We start from the raw sequence: 9,423 nt of genomic DNA on the forward strand, positions 1-9,423 counted from the left end.
CCCCCCCCCCCCCCCCCCCCCCCGGAAGAGCTGGAGAATGTTGCTGAGGAGAGGGAAGGTCTGGAGTGCGACCCGGACGACAATAGATGGATAACAGCGTCCAGATTTGTCTGGGACAAACCAGGTGTTTGTGATCTGTCCAATCAAAACTGTCCCTTCAGGCTGCACGTGACGAATACCATCTGTGAATTGAAGAAGTCATTATGCGTGTTAATGATACACTGCAGCTCCCTCCTGGCTTCTCCCTCACGGACCGACACTGATGTAGGAAATAGATTCACAGCAGTGTGGCGACGGAGGAAGGAGAGCAGATTGATGACGAGCGAGGGAGAGACGCACAATGCTGCGTATCGCTGTAATGTGTGCTGTATAAACACTGCTGGTAGTTAAAGGAGGATAATGGCTCGGCTAAGACTCAGTATGTCACCCATATAAATAAATGGAGGGAAAGAATGAGAGGGACGGGGTGAAGAAGCTCCAATTTAGTTAATAAGTTCCTTTTCTCATCATTTCTCATCTGATAAATCATGCGTTACATTACCTTAAATGAAGCACCAAACAGCCACTGATGATAAAGTACAATAATAGACTTCTTTACGAAACCTGATCATACAACAGACAGTCAGAGTTAGAAAGCCTCTGTGCATTATGTCTCACTTGTTCGTTGTCCATTTCTTCTCCTTTTCGTCGTAACCACCTGAATAAAACACAGAAAACAGACCAACCAAGTGGTAACTGGAGCTTGGAAAGGTCAACTTTTCCATTCATCCAAATCGCTGAAATGTGACATTTAAAGATCATATTTTACATATTACATTTTATAATTATTTAAAAGAACATTTCAATCATTCTGTTTGTATTTCAAGTTTTACAAAACTGTTGTACATCACAGATAAAGACTGATAAATCACTTAAAATACAAGTCCGCAGTGCATTTTCTCTTCCTCATTGCCAATCTGTTCCTAAAATAAGTCAACACCCACAAATTACTTTTTTTAAAAGGGTTCATGTTGTTATTATCCCCCCAAAAAGTCCTTTAAATGTGATGCAAGTCAAACTTTACGACTTCTGAGTTCACAAGCAGGAGGTTTTTAAAGGGGCACTTGAGGTCAGCATGTGCAGGCGTGGACCGTTGGCTCCAATCTTTCCACATGTCCTTCACCTATAGCAACACACACACACACACACACACACACCCCTCCGTCATCTCCCCGTCAGAGGAAGATTGATGTCATTGGGTGGCATGCCGGGCTCACAGTGTTTGGGTGCGGTGCAGGATAATTATCTCCTCTTCAAAGCCTCATCTGGCCTCCATCTGCCGGCCTCTAGCACGGTGAGCTTCGCCGCAGCGCTACCAGCAAAGGTGTTCACACTTCCTTCCCTGCTAGACCTGCGATATGTATTCAATAGTTGTCTCGCATGCAAGTAGCTGCGACCTGGTTCACGTTCATTCACCTGGAAGCTGCTCAACAGTTCTGTTGGAGAAAGTTTGATTTACCACCAAACGACTCAGCTGCAGTTCTTGGGAGGGAAAGTGTAACTCGACCACTTTGCCGAGCCTGTAAGGTACCGACTACAACGTCAATCACATGACGTAGATGACGGCTAATGGTGTTGATGTCTCCCTGCAGTGCATGTCCATCTCCGCCCAAGACATCGCCGTTTCAAATAGCTCTTAGTGGGTGTTCGGAGTGGAAATAGCACCGCTTTCGGTGGAGGTGTCGTTCTTCCGGTACCACCCAGTTGGTGAGGGGGTTGATGTGTGACTCCGATTCAAATAAAACATGCAATCCACCGCGTGCGCTTGCATGTAACCGCTTAGCAAAGACGTTGCACTGTGAGTTTTCATTTTGGGATAACTGCTGTGCCAAACGCAGTGGTCTCGTTAAAATCAATGACTTATTGTTTTTGCGTGCAGTTAAGCAAAAGATTGACACTTTGGGAAATGCTGTATTTACTCTCTGGTGGAGAGTAGATGAGAAGATTGACATCGCTCTCGTATCTGTCTGTTTAATATAAAGCTACAGCTAGTTAGCTTAGCATAGCATAAATACTGGAGACAGAACAGTTGTGGATGGATTAAACAAATGAGATATAAATTGTTAATAAGTTAACTTCAGTTTGGGGGTTTGGCAGATTTTGTTAGCATTGGACAGAGTCAGGCTAGCTGTTTCCCACTGTTTTCAGTCCTTGTGCTAAGCTAAGCTAAGCTAACCGGCTGCCAGGCCGTAGTTTTATATTAAATGGTCAGAAATAAGTATATTCTCGTCTAATTCTGCAACAAAAAGGGACAATGTTTATTTCCCAAAATGTCCAACTATTCCTTTAAATCTAGTCTGAGCATTTTTCTTTTGTTTTGTTGCATTAAAGCGCTTTTCATCTGCTCTGAGTCAGTTTAGACTTTGAAACTTTGATTTGGTTTTCTGTAGTTGTATAATAGAACTAAAGTGGCTCAGTTGTTGTCATGGGAGTATAACTTCTGGAGTATCACGATATGCTGTTTAATACTACTTTTGTATTGTTTGTGTTTGCTCGGTTGATAATCCAACATTCCTGACGGTACCTGAAGGCAGCATTCGTTCTTCTGTTTGTTTCCTTCCTGTTAAACCCTTAAACCCTGAAGTGATGATGACACATCTCCAGGTGTGAAACATGTCTTCTTACCTCACACATGCCTCTCTGCCCACACAATGACTCAAAGGCTAATTACTAGAAAGATATTTGTTTGTTCGGGACAGAGAACCGTTTGGGTTTGTTGTTGTTCCACAGGTTGGGCGGGTTTATTAGCCCGCCGCGCTTCCTCCACTTCAAGGGCCCGAGCATGCTGTGAATTTGAATTTGAATAGAGATTAAGGATTAGGATTAGTCTCGAATTTTTTTAACGTCATGCTGTTTCCATTAATGCCACTGTGTCAGATCCACATCTAACGTCTCCCTGAAGACAGGAAGTGTGGTCGTGGAGGCTGCCTCTAGCGTCACATTAACATGGGAGACTGTAGTGTCACTGCAGGAGCAAAATCATGTGCGTTTTCACCCCGACTCTTTATTACCCACAATTCAATTTGTTTTATAGACATAGCAGAGATTTCATATACCTCCAAAGCAGAGAGGAAACATTCACTAAAGAGTGTAAACAATCAAAGATCCACTAGTAATCTTCTGACAGCAGCTGTGAATGGCAGCAATTTGGTTTAAAGGAATATAAAAGTGATTTTTACATGTTTTAGCTCATTTACAAACCGTGATAGCTTCTAACCATTTATGTAAAATGTGCTGGAGAGTTTCAGGCTCCAAATTTCAAGGGTCTGCTCAGTTATTTTATAAACCAATGGCGGGTTTGAAAGTAGGAATATACATCAAACAATCCCCCTGCAAGGTCCATTTAGCAGCTGATCTGGAGCTTTCAACTGCATCACACAGTCGTCCTCGGCACAGATTGACCAGATTGGATTGGATGTTGTTCTCCTCTCCACAGGTGTGTTTTCTCAAAAAGAAGAACTTGTCCTTGTGCAACTTTGCTTCCATCACACACTGACACATTAAAAAGGATTTTGTTGATAACTGGGAGTAGAACTAACCTCAGGATATTCCACTTGAAGATAATTTATGCTTTTTATTCTATGCCGTCAGATCTTTCACTTTCTGTCCTTTTCTCTCTGTTTTTCCACCACGTTTTTTTGTTTTTATTCAATTCTTGCCTGTGTGTGTGTGTGTGTGGGGGGGGGGGTTGAGTTACAGGAAGGAAGGCTTGCTGGAATATGATTACATCTCCCAGTAAACAGGGCCGTGGTAGGAAATGGATCCACAGACCTTGTCCTCAGGGCATCAGCCTCGACACACTGAATACTCCGTTCAGAGATTTAATGAGTTGTATAATGTTGATGACACACACACACACCTTCGTAGATTACATACCTGAACACACACTCTGACCTGCACCGGCAGCTTGCAAACGCAGTGAAACAGGCAGCTTAACTGTCACTTCCTGGAAAACTGTAAATCAGTCATGATGACCTCATCCTGCACTAGTAGGTGTGAGCTTCCCAACCTGTAACCCGGGACTTCCCACTACCTCAACTCATAGGAAGCTTTTTAGACTTTTGTACAAGGGTCGTCATTGCCTCAGACAATTATTATTTTCATTATTGATTAATCCGCAGATTGTTTCCTCAATTAATTGGTTAATCGTTTGGCTAATAAAATGTCAGAAAAGGGTTAGAAAGTCTTCAAACGTCTTGTTTTTGTTTTTATATGAACATGAGTAACAAGACAATGCACCTACATATAATTCACAAACAATGTCCTCTTCCAACCCAAATACTGACGAGCACCTGGACATCTTGGTTTGTCCAACAAGAGTTCTCCATGGTTCTTCATTTTTTAAGTATTAGTTGTGCGGTTGATACAGCTTGTTCTGATGTGACAACACATCGGAAAGTACCTGGATTTTGCGTAGCTATTTGAGCTGGGTCAAGATTCAGACGCAGTAACGAGTTTCATAAAGTTCCTGCAGTGGAGAAGCTCTCTACTCCTTCTATCTATCACCCCAAAGTCCTGCCTCAACAGGAGTTGCATCGTAGTAAAAAGTCCGCCTCCAAAAAACGTGCAATTATCTTTTTAAACAGACTTGTGCCTCTATACAAAGCCTGTAGTCGCAGGGCCTCGATAATGGATTTTCTTTTAATGGATGTATGGATTTCTCTCGACGAGTGGCGCAACAGTTCTGATACCTTTCTCATTGCCGGTGTTGCCGCTGGCTGCAGCTAAATAAAACGGTTTACACTCCCGCCTGGTTATGTCACTGCTGCTGGACCGGTTCTCCACACGGCTGCACTTTTATCAAGTTTTCCAGCTATGTTATACGGCTCAGAGTGGACCTTCGGGGGTTTACGGAGGGGTTGGTGTGGCATATATTTGCTCTTTACTCCTGACGTTCTTTGCAGATCAGCAGACGACAGGTCTGGGAATGAGAACTCTGGCCGAGATAAGGGAAGGAGAGAGTAAATGACATTATCGAGCTGTAGGATGCAGAGAGCTGTGGTTCCAGGCAGATTTGGTCAAGTTCAGTTTGAGTCGCTGTAGCTGTGTCTTAAATATTCAGCGTGTTTCATTGATTTAAACTGGCTTAACCTATTTTAAACCAACTGGGAGTTTTCTTTTCTCCAGAATATGATATAACTGCTAAGATTTATAAAGACCAGACGCCGCTCTGTGCTGACTTAAAAACTCCACTTGTGAAGAAGAAAGAACGTCTTGGATAAAAACCGAATGATATTTTAAGCGAGATAATTACACCAGTTTTGATACCAACCCACACAAATGTCTCTCCGTCTCTCCGTCTCACACAAACACACAGAAGTTATGACATTAACTGGTCACAGTCTCTTCATGGTCTCGCTCTGTAGTTAGTTTCCATGGTGAGGCGAGAGGAGCTGCTGTTTTTTCGGCCCCCCTGCTCAGAAGGTTTAGTTCATCAATACATAATGTCTAGACTGGAAGCTTTGCTGTGTTTGAATGTGTGGCTTCTAATGCCTTTAAATGGGATTTTCGTTTTGCAGAGATGTGTGTGAATTCAGCAATTTATTTTGAAATGATTTTCTACATTTGTCGGTTAATTATTTATTGTAGGAAATGTCAACTAGTGAAAGATAGCTACCACAACTTCCCAGAGCCTACAGTGAGGTGTTGAAATTGCTTGATTTAATAGTATTTTTAATACCTAATTTACATATGACAAATAAAAGCGGCAAAACGTCACATTTGAGAAGCTGAAACCAACAAATATTTGACATTTTAGTGGTGTAATTTGTTTTTGCGCTGTTACTGTTATTAGCTACCTTTTGTAACTTGTTAGCTAGAGCTAGCTGTTAGCTAAAGTATTTTTTCTCGTGCAACTTCTGCTATTTCTTGTTCACCACGACATCATACCGATTAGTTTTCTGCCTCTGAGTGTTTTTTCAATTATAAATCGCCTGCACGGGCCACGCTAACAATACTAGCATGGTTGAGCTAACAGGCGACTGTGACTCAAAGTTATCGTTTTATGTTTTTAGTTTGACAAGTGTTAGCTCTAGTGCTAGCTATCGTGTCACGTTAGCTTGTGCCGTTAGCCATCAGCACGTTATCTGCTGCAAGAAAAGTTAAGAAAAAAGCGAAGACAAAATCTTGTCTCCAGTGTCCAAATCTACTTCTAGAGAAAACAATAACGCTAGTTTATTGTTTTCCAGCTAGTTCTGCTGTTTCTAAATGCTAAGAATATTCATAGATAAGATGTGCTTTGCTTGTTTATTAACCCGTTATGTTCCAGTTTGTTACACAAATGACAAGACATTGACTGTAGTTAGAGCAACTACTGTATATGGTTCAAAGGGCGTACAAAGCTAAGAAAAACCGTTGTACAGCTATAACATGCTGTTAAAGTGTAAAATGTGCTTCAATAGATATTCAAAACACACACTTAAAAGACAACAAACAGGTTGCCTCATAAAACACACAAACATGCCAAAACATGATGTCATTGCATTGTCTTCAGATCAGTTGTTGATGAATAACAAGAGTATCTTATCAGGCCAGACCACATTTGCAACCTCGCCTGCTGTGTGTGTGTGTGTGTGTGTGAGAGAGAGAGTGTGTGTGTGTGCTGTAAGACGACTGCTCGCGGTCGCATAGCGGTGACAAACATCTCACCGCCCGTCAACCCGTGATAAACGACACACACCCTATCGACCAATGTCAAGCGGGATACACCTGATCGACTGTGATGTATGTGTGTGTGTGTGAGACACAGAGCGCAAGCGTGGAGCATTGTGGGTAATATTCGTTGACTCCCACGCTGGTGTCGCAGTCACCGGGACTGTCATCGTCATCGTCGTAGATCTTCGGCTGTCCAGGGCTGCTTACGTCAACCCTCCCTTGTTTCTTCTGCTCGGCTTCGGCCCTCCAGCTGTTTATATTTACTGCCACTTTGTAAACAATGCTACACACACACACACACACATGCACACACACACACATGCACACATGCACAGGTCTCCCACCTTTGTGGTAAACATGGTGGCCGTTTACTGGGAGGTCTGGGAGAGGTTGGCTCAGAGGAAGGCCCTCAATGTGGACTCACAATCAGACTGATTTATTAACCTGTGGTTCAGGTTCATGTTTGGTTTGAACTCTTTATTTATTTCATGTTTATTTTGACTTTCAAGCCTTTTAAGGTAGGAAATGACTGAAACCATATTGGATTTTTACTTACTATTTATATATTATAAATAGGGCTGAAACTGACGATTATTTTCATTGGTTTATAATAATCTTCCAGAGCCCTGAATACAATATTTTAAATGTTTTGTCTGACCAACAATTACAAAAACGATGTTCATAATATCTTGGGGGTTTTTACAAGAAATGGGACCAAAGTTGCAATAGATGTGTGCAAAAGTAAAAGTGCAATATGGAGAAACAGATGGCCAAAATGTTAAGCTTTGAAAAAGAGCTGAAACAATTCCATGGTGGCGGTGGGAATGGAACTCTTGTCTCTAACCTCGTGAGAAAACCACTTATGAGTCATGTTTACAAATGCTGGTTTGCATTTTATGAGGCGATGCAAACCCAAACAAACCACACGCAAAAATGCAGCAAATTAAACTCAACCATTGTGGTTGAAAAACAGACACAATACACAACAGTTACACAGTGAATCTGTTGTGATGCACTTTGTTTTAAGTTGTCTATTAAATGCATGTATTGTTGTCAATGTGAGGACCTTCACCTGGAACAATTTGTGGTCGAAATTACACCTTGACGTTGCTTGATATCTGAACATTGAGTGTAAGCACAAATCTCAGCCTTCAAGAACTCTTGATTCAATAAATTCTTCTCTCATAAAAAGACATCCTTGCTTCAGAAGAGGAGGGAGATTTTGGCCAAAATGTTAATGAGGTTTTGAATAGAACACTTTTGTATAAAATGTCAAAACACAACGTGTTTCTAGCCGTGAAGGACTCTGGAAATCTGGCTGAAGTCTGATTGGTCATGAAGCTGCACACTTCAAACAGGAAATGACACGGGGGGGGGGGGGGGGGGGGGGGGGGGGGGGAGGGGTTTAACAGGAAGTGTGAGGCAGAGCGGTGATGTTGTTCTAGTGTGTTTTCTTTCCCGTCCGTTCCCATTCCCTCGCTCGCCAGGCCGAGAGAGGAAGGAGAGAGGAAAGGAAGTGAGAAAGTCAGAGAGCAGAGGGCATTCTGGGAAAAGGGGTCGCTCGTAGTGACAAACCTAAAGAGAGTTATTGCCTCACTCTGTTCCCCTTTAGCTCTATTGAGCGTTTTAGCGTCTTTTGTCTCATTGTTTTGGTTGTACGACCCACAACTCTATACTGCTCTTCACCGGCCTCTTTTCCAGACTCCAGTTGCATGTTAGCATGTTACATGTAGTTTGTAAGTTAGCATGGTAGTGTGATGTATTATCATTTATCTCAGAACATAGCTGAGGCTGTTGGTTATTTGTTCATTACTTTTAGAGGAATCCTCTCCCTTAAGTTAAATGCTTCTAAATAAAAAGTCAGGATTCATCCTCTGGAGAGCACAACTGACTAATTGTAGGCTTCACAACCGGCTGTATAAAGTCAATAATCAGCAGACATGCATGTGCTTAAATGTGTTCACGTTGTGCGTTGGCATCTCATTGGCATTCAGCAGCAGGACTCGGGAGTGCCATGACGCACTGAAGCGCAGCAGGCGGCATTAATCAATGTGCCGAGCTATCAGCACCCGGCCTAATTCAATCACCCCTCCAACACAACGGCGCCATTAGGACAACAGAGGAGTGTGTGTTCACGCCGCTGTCACGTCTGCGTGATTTGTGTGTGCGAGTCCAACGCCGCCAACCCCAAATCAAACCCCTTTTAGAGAGACGGAGTGGGAACAGGAAGCAGATAAAGAGCATGTGCTGTGTAAAATTGGGGGTAGTGGCACAAGAAGTGCAAGCGTGGGGGCCAGAATGATGACAGTGGAGTCGGTATAGTCTTCTATGGTGGGAGTTGAAGTGGAAACAAAGACGTTGGAAAGACTTTCACTGTGTGTTTTCCCGGCAGGCGGCAGAGATGCTCATTTATTCATGTTGTCAAGACAGTTCTTGACTAATTCTGAGCAATGAGGACTTTAAAAGTTTCTGTGTTTCCTATTGAACTCTCTTTTTTTTTTTCTTTTTACTTTTTTGTATCTGTCTCAAAGCCGTCTGCTCTCTTCTTCTTTATTAATGTTTCTCTTCTTCTGTGTAATCTGCCAAATCTCTGGCTTTTTTTTTCAAGCAAAAAGGACAAATACCCTCTGTTTTCTTTGCCATATGTGACAGCATATCAAAAAGCTTTTCTGACGAGTGAAGCGTCTCTAGTGTCCACCAGGGGGCGACTCCTCTGGTTGTATAGAAGTC

The 9,423-nt window shown here is 42.5% G+C and overlaps 1 protein-coding gene across 1 annotated transcript in view; it reads left to right on the plus strand.

The window, feature by feature from the left end:
• usp6nl (USP6 N-terminal like) overlaps nucleotides 1-9,423 on the plus strand; it is a 54,616-nt gene that overhangs the window by 3,266 nt on the left and 41,927 nt on the right. The gene's annotated exons all lie outside the window — the stretch shown is intronic.

This window comes from Anarrhichthys ocellatus, unplaced genomic scaffold (assembly GCF_004355925.1).
Source record: "Anarrhichthys ocellatus isolate YVR2014 unplaced genomic scaffold, GSC_Weel_1.0 scaffold21, whole genome shotgun sequence".
In the NCBI taxonomy this organism is placed as follows: Eukaryota; Metazoa; Chordata; class Actinopteri; order Perciformes; family Anarhichadidae; genus Anarrhichthys; species Anarrhichthys ocellatus.